This window comes from Ictalurus punctatus, chromosome 17 (assembly GCF_001660625.3).
Source record: "Ictalurus punctatus breed USDA103 chromosome 17, Coco_2.0, whole genome shotgun sequence".
Taxonomy (NCBI): domain Eukaryota; kingdom Metazoa; phylum Chordata; class Actinopteri; order Siluriformes; family Ictaluridae; genus Ictalurus; species Ictalurus punctatus.
The window spans coordinates 2,352,501-2,373,394 of NC_030432.2; the positions used below are offsets into that span (position 1 = coordinate 2,352,501).

At 39.4% G+C, this 20,894-nt stretch overlaps 1 protein-coding gene across 3 annotated transcripts in view; it reads left to right on the forward strand.

Annotated features, from left to right (window-relative positions):
- Positions 1-220: 220 nt before the first annotated feature.
- The window catches only part of fat3a (FAT atypical cadherin 3a), a 126,831-nt gene continuing 106,157 nt past the window's right edge, over positions 221-20,894 (forward strand). For 2 of the 3 annotated variants that reach the window (XM_017491424.3, XM_053687241.1), the window contains exon 1: positions 221-487. The gene's annotated coding sequence lies outside the window, so the exon portion shown is untranslated. The remainder of the gene's footprint in view (positions 488-20,894) is intronic. The other variant, XM_017491425.3, reaches the window with a different exon arrangement.

The window sequence follows — 20,894 nt, forward strand, 5'->3', positions numbered from 1 at the left end:
ACGAAACGAGATACATACAAGAAGAGGACGCGTGTGTAGCGCGCGCACTGCGTGCGGTTTCGTATTCGAGTCTCCGCGTGCGTCCGGTAGGTTGCGCTCTGCGCGCGCTCACTTCAACATCAGCGCCTGAACAACCAACCTGCTCCCCCCCCCCACTCTCTCCCCTCCCCTCCTCTCCTCTTTCCACCGGCAGTGAGCACGCTTCCCCACACGCACACACACACACACACACATACACACACTGAGAGAGAGAGACAGACAGACAGACAGACGAGATTGCGCCCTCCTCTGTGTGTGTGTGTGTGTGAGTGTGTATGTGCATGCAGTGTGTGTGTGAGCGCGCTGCGCTGTGCACGTCGCTGTGCAGGAGCTTTCTCGGGACGCTACTGATGTCCGGAACGGGATAGGGACCGCGAGAAGTCGTGCTGCAGCTGGAGGCTCGCTCTGCGGGATTTAGAAAGAGAGGGAGAGAAACGAGGAAAACGAGGTAGGTGCGCTAACGTCAGTCCCACAGATCGTGCGTGTGTGTGTGCGCGCGTGTGTGTGTGTGCGCGCGTGTGTGTGTGGGCGCGTGGGTTTGTCTCGCTGCGGTAAAATTCGGTGGTTTGGTGGGAAGTTTGGCCGGGATTCCGCAGAGAGACAGCGGGAGCATCCTGTACACAAGAGTTTACCGGAGATGAGCGGCTCCCATGGGGCAGCGGCTGTGTGTGTGTGTGTGTGTGTGTGGAGCCGGTTCCGTTGGAGGCACTGCTGCAGTGAGAGAGTGCTCGCGCGATGGGAAGAAGCTGTAGAGGTGTGCGCTCGCGAGCATCGCGCAGCTCTGTGAATTATCATACCGCCTGATTACAGGTCCAGGTAGAGTGTGTATGTGTGTGTGTGTGTGTGTGTGTGTGTGTGTGTGTGTGTTTAATTAAGACATTCACCTGCCACAAAAACCCTGTGGAGACACACACACACACACACACACACACACACACACACACACACACACAGGCAGCAGCTCCACTCTTTTGCGCAGTATGTAAACCCAGACACATGCTTACACACACACACACACACACACACACACACACACACACACACACATACATGCATATATGTATACACACAGGTCCCACAACCCGATATATTTACTATCCTGGCATACTGAACCATGTGTGTGTGTGTGTGTGTGTGTGTGTGTGTGAACCTCACAATCTTAGGACCATAACAAATAGCGATGGTGCGACAGCCAAAAGTTTCAGACAAATGTGTGTGTGTGTGTGTGTGTGTGTGTGTGTGTGTGCATGTGTGTAGGCTTTAGGTTGTTAGTGTGTCATAAGGACCCAGAGTCCCCATAATACATAGATATGAGAAGGACAGAGAGGGAGGGAGAGTACATGGGCGAGGGATGTTTTGTCTCTGGCAGACGATGGTCTCTCCTCTCTCTCTCTCTCTCTCACTCACACACACACACACACACACACACACACACACACACACACACACACACAGTTGTCAGGCCTCCAAACAGCTGTCCACTAAAGTTATATGATACTGCCACCTGTTCACTTCTGTATGTTCTTTATGTATGATGTACAGTTGTGTGTGTGTGTGTGTGTGTGTATGAGAGAGAGATGGACTGAGGTTAGGACATGTTTCAAAGCTTCCATTAAGAATTCCCTCCCCCACAGCTACTCAGTGAGAACTACTGTGTGTATGTATTAATGTGTGTGTGTGTGTGTGTGTATATGTGTGGATTTTCAGCATCTGTGCCAAATGCCAGAGCTTGCTGGGTATCTCATAGCGTTAGACATTGTGTGTGTGTGTGTGTGTGTATGTGTGTGTGTGTGTATGTGTGTGTGTGTGAGAGAGTGAGAGAGAAAGTTTTTAAAGTGTGTGTGGGGGAGGGGGTTGCTGATGCGACGGTTGCATCCCCCTAGAGTTTGTGCCATTGTGTGTGTGTGCTTTTGTTCTGTCTGAGCTGGAATGCACTTGAATGCTGTGTCAACTCTAGAGACCTCTTTAGACCCCTTAATCTGTCTTACTCTCCTGTCTCACTCTCTCTCTGTCTCACCAGTTTTCTTCCTCTATGTATTTATATCATTTGTGTGTGTGTCCACTTTTTTTTTTAACAAAGGCAATTTTAGACTTGAGTAAACTTTTTAAACCAAAGACTCAACTGTCTAACCGTAAGAAACAAGTCGCTTATGTCACTTGTGGGTGTGGCCTGTCTAGCACTTATGCTACTAGCTATATATATCTTCTCAAGCTAACTATTAAAACACAAATTAAATCACGCACTAATCAGTATGAAGTCAACTTGCTTGTTTGATTTATGATACATGCTTGGCTTCATGCTAGTGTTGTTCTCAGCTTGGATTAGCAAAGCAAGCTAACTGTACTAGCTACGTACATGCAACAGAGACCCCAACGATCTCTGCTCCTTCCTCACAAATTTTTTATTTTTTTTCGTAACGTCTGTACTCGTGTTCGACGCACGTGAATCGAAGAGGGCTTTAACTAATCTGCAAGTTGTGATGATGTCACACGACGCGTCTCAGCCCAAATCTTTGGCCATTTTGAAAAAATCGTGAGCTCCTCCGAATATTGCAGAGTTTCCTTGATTTTGCCTTATTTTCTGCGATCACAAATCCTGGAGGGACTGTACAATGAAATTCAATGAAGTGACTTTGTCTTAAAAAAAGATAATGATGTTCAAAAGTTTATAAGATTCGAAGTAAGTACCGTACTGAACAGTAAACAATAAAACCACAGATGGAAAAATAAATCATACCACAATCGCTTTTGTGTTTCATACAAATTGCCTAATTTCTCTCGGGTACGATTTCATGCAGTTTTCTTACACAACGTCTTACAGATCTTCTTTCTCTACAGGGAGAATCTCAGAGAGCCTAGATGATGGTTTTTCAGGTCCATTATTTAACAAAATGTGAAAGTCATTGAATAACATTGTGTTTTTATGAAAAAAATTAATAGTTTGGCCTTTCTACTGCTGATTCAGTAGGGCGCTACTGTGTGTGTGTGTGTGGGCAAGTTTTTATATCTTCATGGGGACCAAAATGTCCACACAGGAATAGGAATATTGGGCATGTTTCACTTTATGACGACATTTAGCAGGTCCCCACAAACTGCAGCTTTTATTTAAAAAATACTAAACAAACTAAAAGAGACAAAATATTTCCGTGTGTGTGGGCAAGTTTGTTTTTTTTTCTATATCTTTGTGGGGACCAAAATGTCCACACAGGAATAGGAATAATGTTTGACCGTAAGAGGACATTTAACAGGTCCCCACAAACTACAGTTTTTATTTAAAAAAGAGAAAAAACCCAAACAAACAAAGACAAAATATTCTTGTGTGTGTGTGTGAAACAGAGTGTGCTTGTGTTAACAGATTAGTCCACATATGGGCTGAGTTTTGTCTTTCTATTGCTACTCAAACAGAGTGTGCGTGTGCGTGCGTGCGTGCGTGCGTGTGTGTGTGTGTGTGTGTGTGTGTGTGTGTGGAGAGCTTGGGTGATGTTCTCTAAGCACGTGAAGTGGATTCGGTGATGACCTCGTCTGGCCAGTGGGGCTGATGTGTATCGATCTGGTACGCCATCGCCAGTGCCAACAGCGTGCACACACACACACACACACACACACACACACATATTCCCAGCAGTGCTAGTCCAGGTCAAAAAAACATTGTTTCACACAAACCGGAATACAAGTTCTCTACTAACTCACACTGTTAAATCATTAATAACTGTCCTCTCCCAACATTTACCTCAGACAGTCCAGCTTCTCAGTGGAACGCTGCTTGAGTTCTAACTAGTAACAGAACCTTCAAAGAAGAATTTACTAGGTGAGCAAGCATAGCTGGTCCACAAGGATGTACAGATGTCCATTGCTTTTTATTATTTTCACTTATAAACTGCATTAATATGTCTTTATTTATTTGAACTCATGACTCAGACTGTATAAACAAAAAATAAAAGGTGTAGCTGTTGTTTACCTGCCAGACAGTCTTACAGCCTCAGATGCAAATTTACATGCAAATATGCAAAAAAAAATAGGAATGGGAAGCCAAATATACAGGGAGAAGTTTTGTCAACTTTTTTTATTTTTTTTATTTATTTATTTTTTTTAAAAACCAAAATGTTTACATGTAAACCGAGCTACAGCTTTCTGACTCAGAGATTATAATGTACCTCGTTATAAATAATCACATTCGCTGTCTAATGTGGAAATCCAGCCTCTAGCAGGTATGAACTTTAAAAGCGTAATTCCTACTGAAAATATCATAAACGTCACGTTTATGAATCACTTGAAGTTTTGCAAAATGCTGCATTCTGAAAGTGACCTGCAAATCTCTTCTACGCGAATTCAATTCGTTTCAATTTTAGTTGTGTAACAATTTATAACAAAGCAAACAATCCAGATGCAGATTAATTAAATTACTGTATTTTAGCTAATAAAGTACCTTTGGAATATTAGCTTTTTTTTGGAATATTAGCAGTTGTTTAACTGATTTATTTCCTACTATACATGTTCAAATGACATTGTTAACTTACTACAGGGAATATAGTGAATTTGGATCAATCAGACACTTCATTAAAGTTAATCAAAGCTGGTAAGTTTTCTTCTGTAGCTTCAGACTTCTTCAATGATGTACTGAGTTTGATCAATTTTCATTATTATTTTTTCCATGCAGATTGCACAGTATGTTCAGTAAGCGCAAAAACCAGATTTGTTCTAGAAACTGAAAAATCTTATTATGAATAACCTAGGGATATACTACATTTATAGCTGTATTTTAATATTTTGTTTGTTTCTTATTCAATACATATTTTGCCGCACGTCTGATATTTTGTGCTACAAGTCACAGAATGTTCATAACAATTTGAAAAAAATGACCGTAATGTGTCTGTACAGTTTTGGGGATTTCGTAATTGTTCAATTGTCGAAGAATACGAAATTATTAAAGAATTGTATAACCGAGGCATATTATATCGGCCCCTCCAGGGTGTACACCCTGACTAACACAAAATTAAGCGAACTCCGCAATATTCAGAGCACAGGTTTGGTCATGTGACATTGTCACAACACCCTCTTCGATTCACGTGCGTCGAACTGGCGTACAGCTGAAAGGTCCCGTTTACCGACAAACGTCGCTGTGAAAGACTAAAAAGACACAAAAAACTCCACAAATTTTTAAAAAGGTCACAGCATAATAAGTAATAAGGTCCCCCCCCCCCCCCCCCCCCCCCCAAAAAAAAAAAAAAAAAAAAACTCTGTGAAATCCTGTACGGACTGATTTATTTATTTGGTTAATTATCATGATATTATAGTATCTGCTCTCATTTGTTGTTTATTTGTTATAATGTATACCGACAGGCAGGCATTTTGGATGATGTCATTTATACAGCTAAACTGAAACAGCAAAACTTTTAACGGTAGAACAATTTCCGGTTTAATTATCACTGTGTACGGTCATTACTGATCCATCGTCCCAGCCCTAATTACTGTAAAATCTATTCAGCGATTTTCAATTTGCAGCGTTTGTGCTTGGTCGAGCCAGACGAGGTTTGGAAACGCTTGTCTACACACACAGGTATGCAAATCATGATGCGAGCGGTGCATAAAGCGCATTGTGCCGTTTTTTTTTTGTGTGTGTGTGTGAGTGAGTGAGTGAGATAGCGAGAGAGAGATCATGCTTGTATTGTGATATAACATCGGCACTGAGGCCTGGAATTGCTTTCTTTAGTGTTGACAAATTGTGACACTTACTCGCTGATGTAGTGACAAAGTGAAGGGTGAATTGGTTTTACACTCCACACACACACAAACACACACACACACACACACAGAGGGGGTCATAGTCTCATAGTCATAGTCATACTGGCTCTCACACTACACATCTTACAATATGCAAACACAGATATATAAAAATACAAATACACACTCGTTTCTCTCACTCACACAACCACACACACTCACATCATGTTTAATTTATGCCTTTTTTGATCTAGTGATGAAGAACTGTAACAAAGCGGCGTATACTAAGTAAGATTTGCAGAACACACACTCACACACAGCTCACTGGAGCGTATAGGGTGTCATTAGTTAAGGTAATTCAGCTGCAAACTTGAGATTGATTGGATTTCTCTCTAAGCATCTGATAAGAAAATTACAAAAGATATGCGTGTGTGTGAGAACGATAGTGAGGTTTGTGAGGCTATAGTGTACTCTTCACCTACGTGTGTGTGTGTGTGTGTGTGTGTGTGGAGTCAGAATCAAAGGGATTTTATCCCAAAAAGGTTTTAACTCTTTTAAATCTTATGACAGGTAATAGTGGATAAATTGTCAATATTTTGTCAATTTGTCAACATTTTACTTTAGCGGAAATGTTTTTTTTGTACAATTTCTTTATACAATTGTACCCCAGTGAACCTGCGAGAACCCGATGCATTTTTTTTTTTTTTACAGGTGTTTACTCACACCAAACGTCGACTCAGTTCTGTTTAGTACTGTTTAATGCTCGTAACTGCAAAAATATATCTTGGCAAGTAAAAATATCGCAAATTCAACTATCAATTTCTTTTTGTTAGCTTGGTTTTAAACAAATATAACATTATTAAGCTTATTTTTACATATTTTCATTCTAATTTCTTTCTTGAAATTGTCTCGTTCTATTGCCTGATAATTGTTTATTATGCGAAATGATCTGCGTATCGAATAAGACGATTTTAAGCTTGAAATTATCCAATTTGTCTTGATTTATTCTTGATGGTCTTATAATTGTTATATAATTATACACTGCACAAAGGTGATAGGAAGTGAAGATATCATGAATAAAAGTTTTCTAGCACTTCTCATTATAATATTATTGATATATCTGTGTAGAAATTTTTTTATTTAATTATTTTTGACACCATTTTGTCTTTTCTTTGACTTTATTTTACAGGCATATATATATATATATATATATATATATATATATATATATATATATATATGTGTGTGTATGTATGTATGTATGTATATGTATGTGTGTGTGTGTGTTTATGTTTTGAATAGTTAAAGTAGAGCAACCTATAATAACATAAAACTTATACACATATTTTAATAAGTAACTAAAAAAACACAGTGTCATACTCCAAATAATGTATGACTTAATTAAGCATAACTTCTTTACTTTAAACATTTAACTATATTGTTTTATATAAATATTTGCAAACATAATTTACACATTTTATTGTACTGTTTGCATTAGCTTGTGTGCTTGTGTCCCAGATGGAGTAAAAGTGTGTGTGTGTGTGTGCGCGTGTGTGTGCGCGTGTCTGTCTGTCTAATTTAGGACATTGGGTTTGATGATGGAAGCCCACATATAATTTAATTAATTACATACTGTACACATACATATAATTACGATCGATGAATAAGTTCTTGCTTTCCCGTTTTCAAGACGTCCAACAGATATCATTATGCTGTCAGTCTTGTGTTGTGTGAACGTACTTGTGTGTGTGTGTGTGTGTGTGTGTGTGTGTACACATATTTAGGTCTTTGTACAGAAATGTCCTCAGAAATATACAGTACTTTTACAGATTTGATTTTATTCTGTTTCGTTTTAAAGCAATGGTGAAGTCGTGTATCTGAGTAAGCATGTTTTGGTATCTTGCTGGTGATTATATGTCCTCACAAAGATAGGAATATCTGCCAGTTTTTGACATTATGGGGACATTTGGCAGGTTCCCACAGGTCAATATTTAAAAAAAAATGTTTCGTCTTGGTCACCGAGGTTACAATTAGGGTTTAAGTTTATATATATATATATATATATATATATATATATATATATATATATATATATATATATATATAATAACATATATATATATACAAATACATATATATATATATATATATATATATATATATATATATTATTATATAAAATAATTATATATTATTATTAGGTTTATATAGAATATCATTAATTAGCTAGAGTAATATAAAATAATTATGCCAATGGAAAGTCATCACTAATATAAGAACAGTAAGAAAAATTTAGAACTCATTCTACCAATTTAAAGCACACACCCCTTCCCACATTTGTATGCTTTTTCTATGTTGTCAATTTCTACATTCAAATGTCCCACATTTCCCAAATGCAGTAATTGGTTGTACTTTAACTTTCAAGTTTTTAACATTTTTCTCATTTTATTAAAAACATTGCTTTTATATCGAAATATAACATGGTTCTAGTAGGAAATTTCCTAAAATCTGATATTGTGACAACATTGCAAACCAGATAAAATGTCGAGCAACGATCAGGATACATGTGTTTAACAAGCTGTAGTTGCAATATGGTGTGTTTAATTTGTGCTAAATTCCAGGTGTCACTTGTATCCTGCATAATTCATGAAGTATTTATCTGGCACGTTTAATCTGACAGTATTCTTGCGTATTAACAATCTGACCAGTGAGCGTGTGTAATGAAATGTTTAGTGTAAAGTGAAATGATTGGTGTTTTTTGGAGTGTACTTTTGGATGTTAATCTTTTGATATCGCCAAGTAAATGCCAGGAGAACTTATCAACAAAACACTTAGCATCTAATTTTTCACTTTTTAAATTCGCACAAGGAGTTTCTCTTAGACTCCAATTAATAAATAATAAGGATAAAATATATCCAGTACGTTCAAGTCATTCATTCAGAATATATAGAATAAAGTTCAGAATGTGCAATAAGATGATTTGAATGTAGAGTAAAATGAAAATGAAAGATTTGCTTTATTAGTCTTTATAATGCATTCAATAATTATATACATTTTTATGTATTTCCAGTGATTTTGAAATTAACCAAAGAAATTGTATTTTTGGCCATGAATTATTAATAACACACTAATTATTAAGCATGAATTATTAACTTTGTTATTTAGTTATTTGAAGTTTCAATTGTATAAATTGTCATTTTCTTAATTATTATTGCACCGTCATCACTGTTGAATTCTCAGTTCTGATTGGTCAGAAGGTAGTCCCAGTAATTCAGCTATAAAGTTAATGTACTCATTTGGATACGTTATCGTTTCTACAACAACTCATACAGGGATTTGTATGGTGGACTTTCCACGTAAGTGGATTTTTTTTTTTCAAAATAAGTTAAGTTTTCACAGTATAAGGAGATGACCATTTAATATTTATAGAAGGAGTCTCCAGTGTCAGCGGTAGTGCTTTCCAACATGGCAAATTCTTTAGAATTGTTTCTAATTTGTCTGCATTTTAGTCTTTTTAACTTCAAGTCAGAGAACAAATTGAGGCTGGTGATGGATCGACTGTTTATAGCTGCTAGAACGGAACAAGAATGAACTTGTTTTGCGGACACTCCTCAACATTAAATGTAACTATAAAAAGTAAGAACATTTGTGGTGTAAAAGGAATAAAGCGCTTCAGGACATGCTGTTATTAGGAAATAATCCACGATGGAATTAAAATATATATATACGTTTGTTAATTTTATTTATTTATTTATTTATTTATTTATTTTCTAATGTAGCCATGTCCAGATCTTTAAATCTGATGCGCTCTTCTCCACTAACACATCAACATGTTATTAATCCACAGTTGTACAGGGAGGTTTTTTTTTTTTTTTCCCACTCAGCGTACTGTGTACAATATCCAAGGAAATCCATGCAGCGAAAATAAAACGAGGCATGAAACACGAGGCAGGATGATAGATGGCTACTTGTTATTTTGCATGATGCAGAACAGATGGGATGAGAGCGAGAGAGAGAGAGAGACCTGTTGCTAATTGCTAATAAGGTCTGGGTATAAAAGGCAGCGCTCCAATCCTGATTTAAACACGCTCTAATCATCTTTCACCAAAGCCCATTCCGTTACACTGTCGGCTCGAGCAGACTGTAGACTGGGGAAGAGCGTTGATTACCCAGAAGACATCCGTTTCAAGATGGCAGACAAGACTATATCAATAGTGTTTAATATTTCAAAACGTATACCGTTTGACTGAGTTTGCTTACTACAAATCCTCCGTAGTGTTGTTACATATAATATAGATTCATCTCATAATGATGACCTGATAAATACTGACAACTTTATGAAAATTTCATTCTCAAAAAAACGATTCTGTCGTATCCTTTGGGGAATTTTTCTTTTAACTCCAGGACACGTTCAAAATGAAAACAATACAATACAGACTATGTTTAAAACGGTCAACTGTCTAAAAATGACCTACTAATAAGCAAGCCACGCCTCCAACAACGAGCGCTTGTAACAAAGATCAATTACCGTACCGAAGTGCACGTAGTACTTGTGGAATATTTTGTGAGGACATCGTAAAGCCACACCCGTGTCTGTGATTGATCGTAATTACGACATAGAAATTTTCGAATGGAAATCTTGTTCCGCAAACAACACCACCGTTTCTTTCAGTTACTTTGAAATGTGTAAGTGATGACGGGAGTTCTGCTAATCATCACATTTCTGCTAGCACATGAGCAAGCTAGCTAGCGAACCGTCAAATTCCCAGCATGTAAACTGTAACCCGTCGTACACAGACGGCACTTAAGTGATCGTATCATTGTGACTTTTGTCTTGCTTATGGTCGTTCAGCGGTGCTAAGCTAAGAGCAACGTTTGCCAAATGGTTAGTCCATTAAGCAAATTACTGCTTCCTGTCATGTCACGACATGCTAATGATGTCATTTACTCGAATTAGCCACGAAAGCCCATTAGCTAAATAAACAAATCAGGAGTACTTAAATTGTAGGTGTTCTCTAGTACATAGTCATTAACACACACACACACACACACACACACACACACACACACACCACATCCCGTCCATTGCTTGCTGATTCAGTCCTCCGAGGTGGCTTGCGGCACATGCCCTATATTTATGGAAGAGTCTGGAAAATGCACTGCCGTTTGCCAGTAACACTGTGTGTGTGTGTGTGTGTGTGTGTGTGTGTGTGTGTGTGAGAGAGAGAGAGAGAGAGAGAGAGAGAGAGAGGGAGAGAGACTGGGGTAGATGTATAATGTTACAGACTGGGTTTTGCAAATGAAAGACAAGACCTGGGAGACGGAAACGTGTTCAAAAGCCAAAGAGAGGGATGTATGGAGACAGAGAGAGAGATAGAAAAGAGAGAGGGAGAGATTGAGTTTCCGAAGCAGATCCAGTTTTAGAAATCTCGTAGGCCAGCTTTGTGGTGCGTGCTGCGTAACTGATAAAAGGAGACCAAAAAAGAATTTAAGAGAAAGAGCTCAGATCGTTCTAATGGAAAGGTGTGCAAAAAAAGAAACAAAAAGAGCGAGCTTTAATTTCATCGTATTTTGTTTTTTTTATTTCATCAAAGCTAATCAGACAACGTACTTTCTTTAGCTAATCTGTACAACACAAAAACACATAATTACATACAGTATATTCAACGCTTGTCTTTATCTGTGCAAATTAATAGCATCTGGGTTAGTAAATTGATGGATTATTTTCGTTACCAAGGTGTCACACAAGAAACATCTCATGATGGGTAAAAGCAAAGAGCTCTCCCAAGACCTTCACAACCTTATTGTTGCAAAACATATTGATAGAATCAGATACAGATGCATTTCATAACTTCTGAATCTTCCAGGAAGCACCATTGGGACCATTATCCGCAAGTGGAAGCAACATCACTCCGTCATCAACCGGCAATGCACAGGAGCTCCTCACAAGATTACTGACCAGGGAGTCAGAAGAATAGTCAGAAGAGTAGCCCAAGAGCCAAGGACCACTCGGAAAGAGCTCCAGAAACACTTGGAGGCAGCAGGTGCCATAGTCACAGAGAAAACAATAGGCAATGCACTCCACTGCTCACGCTCACCCCACAAGACTCCATTAATAAAGAAAAGGCGTGTCGAAGCTCATTTAAAGTTTGCTACAACTCATTTGGACAAGTCTATGAAATACTGGGAGAGTGTAGTCTGCTCAGATAAGAGCAAAATTTAACTTTTTGTCTGTCATACTACTCACCATGTTTGGAGAAGAAATGTCACTGCACATCACCCTAAAAACACTACACCAACAGTGAAGTGTGGAGGTGAAGCATCATGGTGTGGGGCTGTTTTTCATCACATGGTACTGGAAGACTTCATATAATTGAAGGAACGATGAATGGAGCCCTTTACCGGGAGGTTCTTGAGAAGAATCTGCTGCATCCACCAGGATGATGAAGATGAGACGTGGGTGGACCTTCCAGCAGGACAACGATCCAAAGCACACAGCAAAGGAAACTCTCAATTGGTTTCAGAGAAAAAAAATGAAGGTGTTAGAATGGCCCAGTCAATCACCTGAGTCGAATCCAACTGAACAAGATTTAAAGACAATATGTTTAGAAGAATGGGACAAAATCACACCTGAATACTGCGTCCCATTAATTTCTTCATACAGGAAGCGTCTTGAACCGTCATTACAAACAAAGACTTCTCCACTAAGTATTAAATACATTTCAGTTAGCGTGTTCAACACTTTTTTCCTGTGTCATTCCTCTTTATTACACATAACTTCATTTATGGACTTTAATGTTGTGGATTCTTTATATTTCCAGATTTTTTGAGTTAATACTGATGTCTGGTGAAAATTTCATGTGAATAGCCTCATTGGAAATATATTTACTGAAAAAAAATGTTGACACGTTCAATACTTACTTCCCCCGCTGTAATTCGTACGTAATGTGCAAAAAACCCGAACACCTTGTGTGTTCTCCCCTGCAGAATTTAGAGACGTCCTTTAGAGCAGTCTGTTGTACTGTTGAACATTGTTGAACACTTTAGGACCTTGGTGAAAAGAACTCTTTTCAACTCCTCTGCTTTTGTCATGTCGGTCTGGTAACCTGGGTCATGGCACGTATGTGAGGAACACTTGACTTGTGTCTGCGCCAGTTTTCCAGAGGTTGTGTACACCATAATGGCGTTCATCACATTTAATTCAGTGATGAAGTGACGCTTGTCTTGAATATGGACCTCGTGTGGGCTTCCTTGTCGTCCTTGTAGCCTGTAATGTTTAAGGACACACAATACTGCCGTATATGTACGTAATGTCCACAATATGAGTCCGTTACTTAATATATCCGAAAAGCTCGTCTTCTGCAACTTTGTTCCCGAAAGTGCAAGAAAACATCCACAGCCTAATTATCCTCAACTTCAGTGTGGAGTATTTCTCCTTCTTATTTATTATCTCCAATGTCCCAAGCGAGTACCAGAAACGGAATAAAACCAGACTTTTCGTCCTCTGACTCTTCCATCACAGGATATAGTATTAGCTAGTGACTCATTTCCTCTAGCACAGCCTCATACCTCCGCGAACTTTAAAGCAGACCACCTCTGTGTTTAGTTACAAGCTTTGCACTGATCTACGACTTGTGGATTCAGCTTTAACGATGTCTCGTTCGTTTGCGTTCACGCGTTATTCGCTCAAAACCATTAGGTCCAAGGAATCAAGCGCATGGGCGAGCAGGAAGTGAGGAAATTAGTTCTTAATCGACGAGTCCAATGAGGCTGGGATGAGTCGTGCTTCTCGAAAAACTTAACGGCATTACCGACGTCATTATACGCTAGAAAGTGTGTTTAAATTGATGAGTCACACAACGACAATTATTGAGCTAAGACTCAAAATGCTTGATGTAAGAACATTACTGTTGTATCCTTATTATATCTCATAATCTTGACAGAAGTATCATGCTAATATAGAGAATATTGTCTGTATCTTTCTAATATGCACAATAGTGTGTCTATTTGTCGCTAATATGCTCAATAGTGTGTCTATTTGTCGCTAATATGCTCAATAGTGTGTCTATTTGTCGCTAATATGCTCTATAGTGTGTCTATTTGTCGCTAATATGCTCAATAGTGTGTGTATTTGTCGCTAATATGCTCAATAGTGTGTGTATTTGTCGCTAATATGCTCAATAGAGTGTCTATTTGTCGCTAATATGCTCAATAGTGTGTGTATTTGTCGCTAATATGCTCAATAGTGTGTGTATTTGTCACTAATATGCTCTATAGTGTGTGTATTTGTCGCTAATATGCTCAATAGTGTGTCTATTTGTCGCTAATATGCACAGTAGTGTGTCTATTTGTCGCTAATATGCTCAATAGTGTGTCTATTTGTCGCTAATATGCACAGTAGTGTGTCTATTTGTCGCTAATATGCTCAGTAGTGTGTCTATTTGTCGCTAATATGCTCAGTAGTGTGTCTATTTGTCGCTAATATGCTCAGTAGTGTGTGTATTTGTCGCTAATATGCTCAGTAGTGTGTCTATTTGTCGCTAATATGCTCAATAGTGTGTCTATTTGTCGCTAATATGCTCTATAGTGTGTCTATTTGTCGCTAATATGCTCAATAGTGTGTGTATTTGTCGCTAATATGCTCAATAGTGTGTGTATTTGTCGCTAATATGCTCAATAGAGTGTCTATTTGTCGCTAATATGCTCAATAGTGTGTGTATTTGTCGCTAATATGCTCAATAGTGTGTGTATTTGTCACTAATATGCTCTATAGTGTGTGTATTTGTCGCTAATATGCTCAATAGTGTGTCTATTTGTCGCTAATATGCACAGTAGTGTGTCTATTTGTCGCTAATATGCTCAATAGTGTGTCTATTTGTCGCTAATATGCACAGTAGTGTGTCTATTTGTCGCTAATATGCTCAGTAGTGTGTCTATTTGTCGCTAATATGCTCAGTAGTGTGTCTATTTGTCGCTAATATGCTCAGTAGTGTGTCTATTTGTCGCTAATATGCTCAATAGTGTGTCTATTTGTCGCTAATATGCACAGTAGTGTGTCTATTTGTCGCTAATATGCTCAATAGTGTGTCTATTTGTCGCTAATATGCTCAGTAGTGTGTCTATTTGTCGCTAATATGCTCAATAGTATGTCTATAACATGTTAATATGTATAATAGAAGTTATGAATGGCTGTATCATGCTAATACAGACAATATTCTGTCTATGTCTTGCTAATATGGACACTAGCGTGTCTGTATCAGACAATATTGTGTCTTTAACCTGCTAAAATGAATAAGAGAAGTTATGAATGGCTGTAGCATGCTCATACATTAACGACAATGGTGTTCTCAAGGATGTTCAGTTTGGGATCGTATTTTATAACCAAATTAGATCTATTAGACTTGTTTTGATTGGTCTTTGGGCTGGATGGTCATGATCGCTGCATGATGACAAACGGGTAAAGGCGATCTAGCTTTCTAGCACTGTAACGACACTCAGTCGATCTTATTAGCGCCGTATTGATGCGCTATTAGCCATATTAGCCCCTTGCGTGATCTTCTCCAGATCTGTTCATTAGGCCAATACGTGTTAACGCCTCGACTTCGTTTTCAATAATTCGTCCCTCAAATCCGCTTTGGTATTCTGCCCAGCTCGTAGCGTTTCCTCGCCGACGGGTCGGATCTCAGAAACGGCTAATGAACCGATGCGGCGAAAGGTCAAACTTATTAAAAGACGAAGCTGCAGCTCCAATTCGCAGAAGAGCTCCAGGATCACGGGGCTTTTTTTACGCCAGACGCCAGTCACGCCGTGAATCGATCACGCGTTTCCGAATTTATCGCTCACCTTTTTAGCGAGCACGCTAATTCTCACGCTATTCGTCACTTAGTCCGATAAAAGCGAACGCGATCTTTCCGAAGTGGATGCTTTGACAGAAATATTAGCGTCTGCACAAAATAAATGCTACCAGACTAACACAAACTACGTTAATAATCACATTCAATGTTCTTTCTGTCTGAAACCCCGAGACAGGAAATAAACTTCCATCCTCATCTCGTTTTGTTCCTTAACAAATCTGAGGACATTAACAAGATTTGTAGAGATTCACTGTCGCTGAAAGTGTCGATACCTACGCCGTATGGACAAAATGTAGCTTTAGCGTAGCATTAGTCTCCTCGGGTATATTATTAGCCGCTTGATGTGAGAGATGGAGTGTGAGATTGATTGATAGGGGAAGTGTTAGCATGAGGGGATGAGTGAAGAGCTGAGATGGAGGGAGGGAGAAACAGAATGGAGCTGTTACAGAGAGAATGCAGGCGCAGTCAATGTAAGCTAGTCAATCAGTGTCGAAGGAAATAGCACTTCTAAAGAACTATTCATCTGTGTGTGTGTGTGTGTGTGTGTGCGCGTGTGTGCATGTGTGCGGCTGAGTTGATTGTTCACTCATTCGCTTTCCTTGTCTTCTTCGCTCCTGCTGCTCTACATACACTCGTACTTACCGAGACGCTGTGGGATACGTAAGCTATAATTTTACCCAGGCCGCGTCCCAAACCGCACTCGTATTTCGGGAAGGCTGCTATTTCAGAGTTACGTAGAGGACTCATGAAATCCCACAAAAGTACCGCTATGGGATTAACACAAGAATTACGCTCCGGGATTTGAAGACGTTGAAACGTTGCATGGCCCATAAAGTGAACTCTGTGAAAGCGGTTTGAGACACGTCCACGGTGGACTTGTGGAACTACAGGGTGTGTGATTTGGAACGCTTCTACAGTAGACCAAGCGTGGTGAAAATTTGTGATTGTGTTTCTGTGGCCTATATAGAGGACAGGGTGTGTGATTTGAGACACTTCCATGGTGGACTGAGATGTTTGTGGCCTACGTGTGTAGTGTGCAGGGTGTGTGATTTGGGACACTCCGCAGTGGACTGATGGTGGACGTGTGTGTTGAGATGCATTTATGTAGCCTTTATAGTGAATAGGAATTTCAGTTTGGGCCACGCCCACAGTGGACTGACATTTCTGATCCTGTTAATGTGGCCTACATCATACAGTGGAAAGGCTGTGTGATTTGGGACACTTCCACAATGGAGTGATGCTGGTTTGACATTTGATTTTTTTTTTGGTAATGGTGTTTATGTGGCGCGTAAAGTGAGTAAAGCAAGTGATTTGGGACAGTTCCACAGCTGACAGACATTTGTGTTGCCAGTAAAGTGGACAGCCTTATATATTGTAAAGGATGTGTGATTTGGGACACTTCCACTGTGGACTGAGGTGTTTGTGTTGCCATTAACGTGGCCTACAGTATGTAGTGAATGACGTTGATGACGTTGTCCATGTTGCCTATATACTGAATAGGACGTGTGATTTGGGACACGTCCACAGTGGAGGACTGATGACGGTGTCCATGTTGCCTATATACTGAATAGGACGTGTGATTTGGGACACGTCCACAGTGGACTAAGAGGATTGTGATGATGTTTTAAGTGAAATGAACAAACCTTGTTTTGAACCAGATCACTGATCTTATTCCTTTAGTCACTAGATTAGCATGCTAGCTAGTGCTCTTGATCCTCCAGTGTAGGGAATAGGGTTTAGGGTTGTTTCGAGGCAAAACCGATCAAGAGAAAAGGAAACTTGAGTGATAATTGAGTGAGTTGTCTGTGATAATTAGTGTCTCATACTAGCATGCTAACAAGTTATCCGTTTTTATCTTCCTGTCTTTTTGTAATTTCCTCTTGTCCTTTTTTTTCTACACAGTTGTTTTCTCTGACACAACACACACACACACACACACACACACACACACACACACAGCTTTTAGAGACACACACACTTACATTCCATTATTCTTTGCTAATTATTTGCATAAAAACTTTGACACAAACACTTTCGACTCTCTCTCTCTCTCTCTCTCTCTCTCTCTCTCTCTGTGTCTGTCTCTCTCTCTCTCTCTCCCTCTCACTCACTCACTCACACACACACACACACACACACACACACACACACACACACACACACACACACACACACACACAGCAGTAGCGTGTCTCGTCTTTTTGTTTATTCATTAAGTGGAATTGTCATCATACTGTTTCCAGTGACCTGATTAGCATTTCTCAGCATTTGTCTGATGTCGTAAAGCAGGCTGCCTCTCAGGGTTTAGCATCGTTTCAGTCACGTGTCCTCATCCGGCTTACCGTATGACCGTAGTTGATACTATAAAACATTATATATATATATATATATATATATGTGTGTGTGTGTGTATATATGTGTATATATATAATGTTTTATAGTATCAACCCTGAGATATATATATATATATATATATATATATATATATATATATATATATATATATATACACACACACATACACACACAGTATCTCACAAAAGTGAGTACACCCCTCACATTTTTGTAAATATTTGATGATATCTTTTCATGTGATAACACTGAAGAAATGACACTTTGCTACAATGTAAAGTAGTGAGTGTACAGCTTGTGTAACAGTGTAAATTTGCTGTCCCCTCAAAATAACTCAACACACAGCCGTTAATGTCTAAACCGCTGGCAACAAAAGTGAGTACACCCCTAAGTGAAAATGTTCAAATTGGGCCCAAAGTGTCAATATTTTGTGTGGCCACCATTATTTTCCAGCACTGCCTTAACCCTCTTGGGCATGGAGTTCACCAGAGCTTCACAGGTTGCCACTGGAGTCCTCTTCCACTCCTCCATGACAACATCACGGAGCTGGTGGATGTTAGAGACCTTGTGCTCCTCCACCTTCTGTTTGAGGATGCCCCACAGATGCTCAATAGGGTTTAGGTCTGGAGACATGCTCGGCCAGTCCATCACCTTCACCCTCAGCTTCTTTAGCAAGGCAGTGTTCATCTTGGAGGTGTGTTTGGGGTCGTTATCATGCTGGAATCCTGCATACTGATCATGCTCTGCTTCAGTATGTCACAGTACATGTTGGCATTCATGGTTCCCTCAGTGAACTGTAGCTCCCCAGTGCTGACAGCACTCATGCAGCCCCAGACCATGACACTCCCACCACCATGCTTGACTGTAGGCAAGACACACTTGCCTTTGTACTCCTCATCTGGTTGCCGACACACACGCTTGACACCATCTGAACCAAATAAGTTTATCTTGGTCTCATCAGACCACAGGACATAGTTCCAATAATGGCAGTGGTGGCTTGGCGGTTAAGGCTCTGGGTTACTGATCAGAAGGTTCAAGCCCCAGCACTGAAAAGCTGCCACTGTTGGGCCCTTGAGCAAGGCCCTTAACCCTCTCTGCTCCAGGGGCGCTGTGTCATGGCCTACCCTGTGCTCTGACCCCAGATTCCTAACATGCTGGGGTATGCGAAGGAAAAAATTTCACTGTGCATGTGTGTATGTGATTAATAAAGACTCATCATTATCATTATTATATCCTTAGTCTGCTTGTCTTCAGCAAACTGTTTGCGGGCTTTCTTGTGCATCTTTAGAAAAGGCTTCCTTCTGGGGCGACAGCCATGCAGACCAATTTGATGCAGTGTGTGGCGTATGGTCTGAGCACTGACAGGCTGACCCCCCACCCCTTCAACCTCTGCAGCAATGCTGGCAGCACTCATACGTCTATTTCCCAAAGAGATACTCTGGATATGACACTGAGCATGTGCACTCAACTTCTTTGGTCGACCATGGCGAGGCCTGTTCTGAGTGGAACCAGTCCTGTTGGTCTGAGTGGAACCCGCTGTATGGTCTTGGCCACCATGCTGCAGCTCTTGGCAATCTTCTTATAGCCTAGGCCATCTTTATGTAGAGAAACAATTCTTTTTTTCAGATCCTCAGAGAGTTCTTTCCCATGAGGTGCCATGTTGAACTTTCAGTGACCAATATGAGGGAGTGTGAGAGCGATGACACCAAATTTAACACACCTGCTCCCCATTCACACCTGAGACCTTGTAACACTAACAAGTCACATGACACCGGGGAGGGAAAATGGCTAATTAAGCCCAATTTGGTCATTTTCACTTAGGGGTGTACTCACTTTTGTTGCCAGCGGTTTAGATATTAATGGCTGTGTGTTGAGTTATTTTGAGGGGACAGCAAATTTACACTGTTACACAAGCTGTACACTCACTACTTTACATTGTAGCAAAGTGTCATTTCTTCAGTGTTGTCACATGAAAAGATATCATCAAATATTTACAAAAATGTGAGGGGTGTACTCACTTTTGTGAGATACTGTATTTGTATTTATATATATATATATATATATATATATATATATATATATATATATATAACTTACTGGAAACCATAAAAAATAAATAAATCTTGCTTCTATAGATCTCATTAGCATAAATCTGTCTTTATTAGCACAAACATATTTGCTCACACGTGCGTGAAGTTCCAATATAAGACGTCGTTGTGGCAAATAAACGTTTAGTTTTGCTCGTTATCAGTTATTCATTCGTTATTGATATAACATTTCCTCATTGTCATGAAATCAGTAAGGGAACTGAACTACAGTTCCCAACAGCCACTGCTTCATTGTCACATGACCACCTGCACCTGATTAACATTCCGGGTAATTAGCACTCTTGTATGTAGTCACAGTTTGCAGTGCACTCTTTGTCTCATGTTATCGTCTCACTATACCTTTGTCTTTGCTGCCGTATTTTGTCATTGCCACAGTGTTTTGTTTCATTGTTGTAGAGTGTTTCATATGTTTGTTATTAAATGTTTAAGAATCTGCACTTTCTTCCGTCTGTATTTTGAATCGTGACACTCATGACCATTTCCCTTAGCTCATTAGCATACCTATCACCTAATTAGCATATGCCCACCCTCTTTCCCAAACCTTCTTGGACATAAAATGTCCTCTGTACTGGTAAAAGATGTTTTATATTTAAAAAATGGTTAATTAACACGGCTAATTAATGCTTATTAACAGTAATTTATGGAAGTATAATAGTGCCAAATGTCCTCAAGGCAAAATGGCATGTTGAATTACATAAATTCGAAGGGAATTACTTACAGTCACAAAACCAACTACACCTTTTAGATTTTTGATAAAAAGGAGTGCGTTATAGCTGACACCTAGATGAACACTTTACAGTTGATTTTATGACCAAGTCAT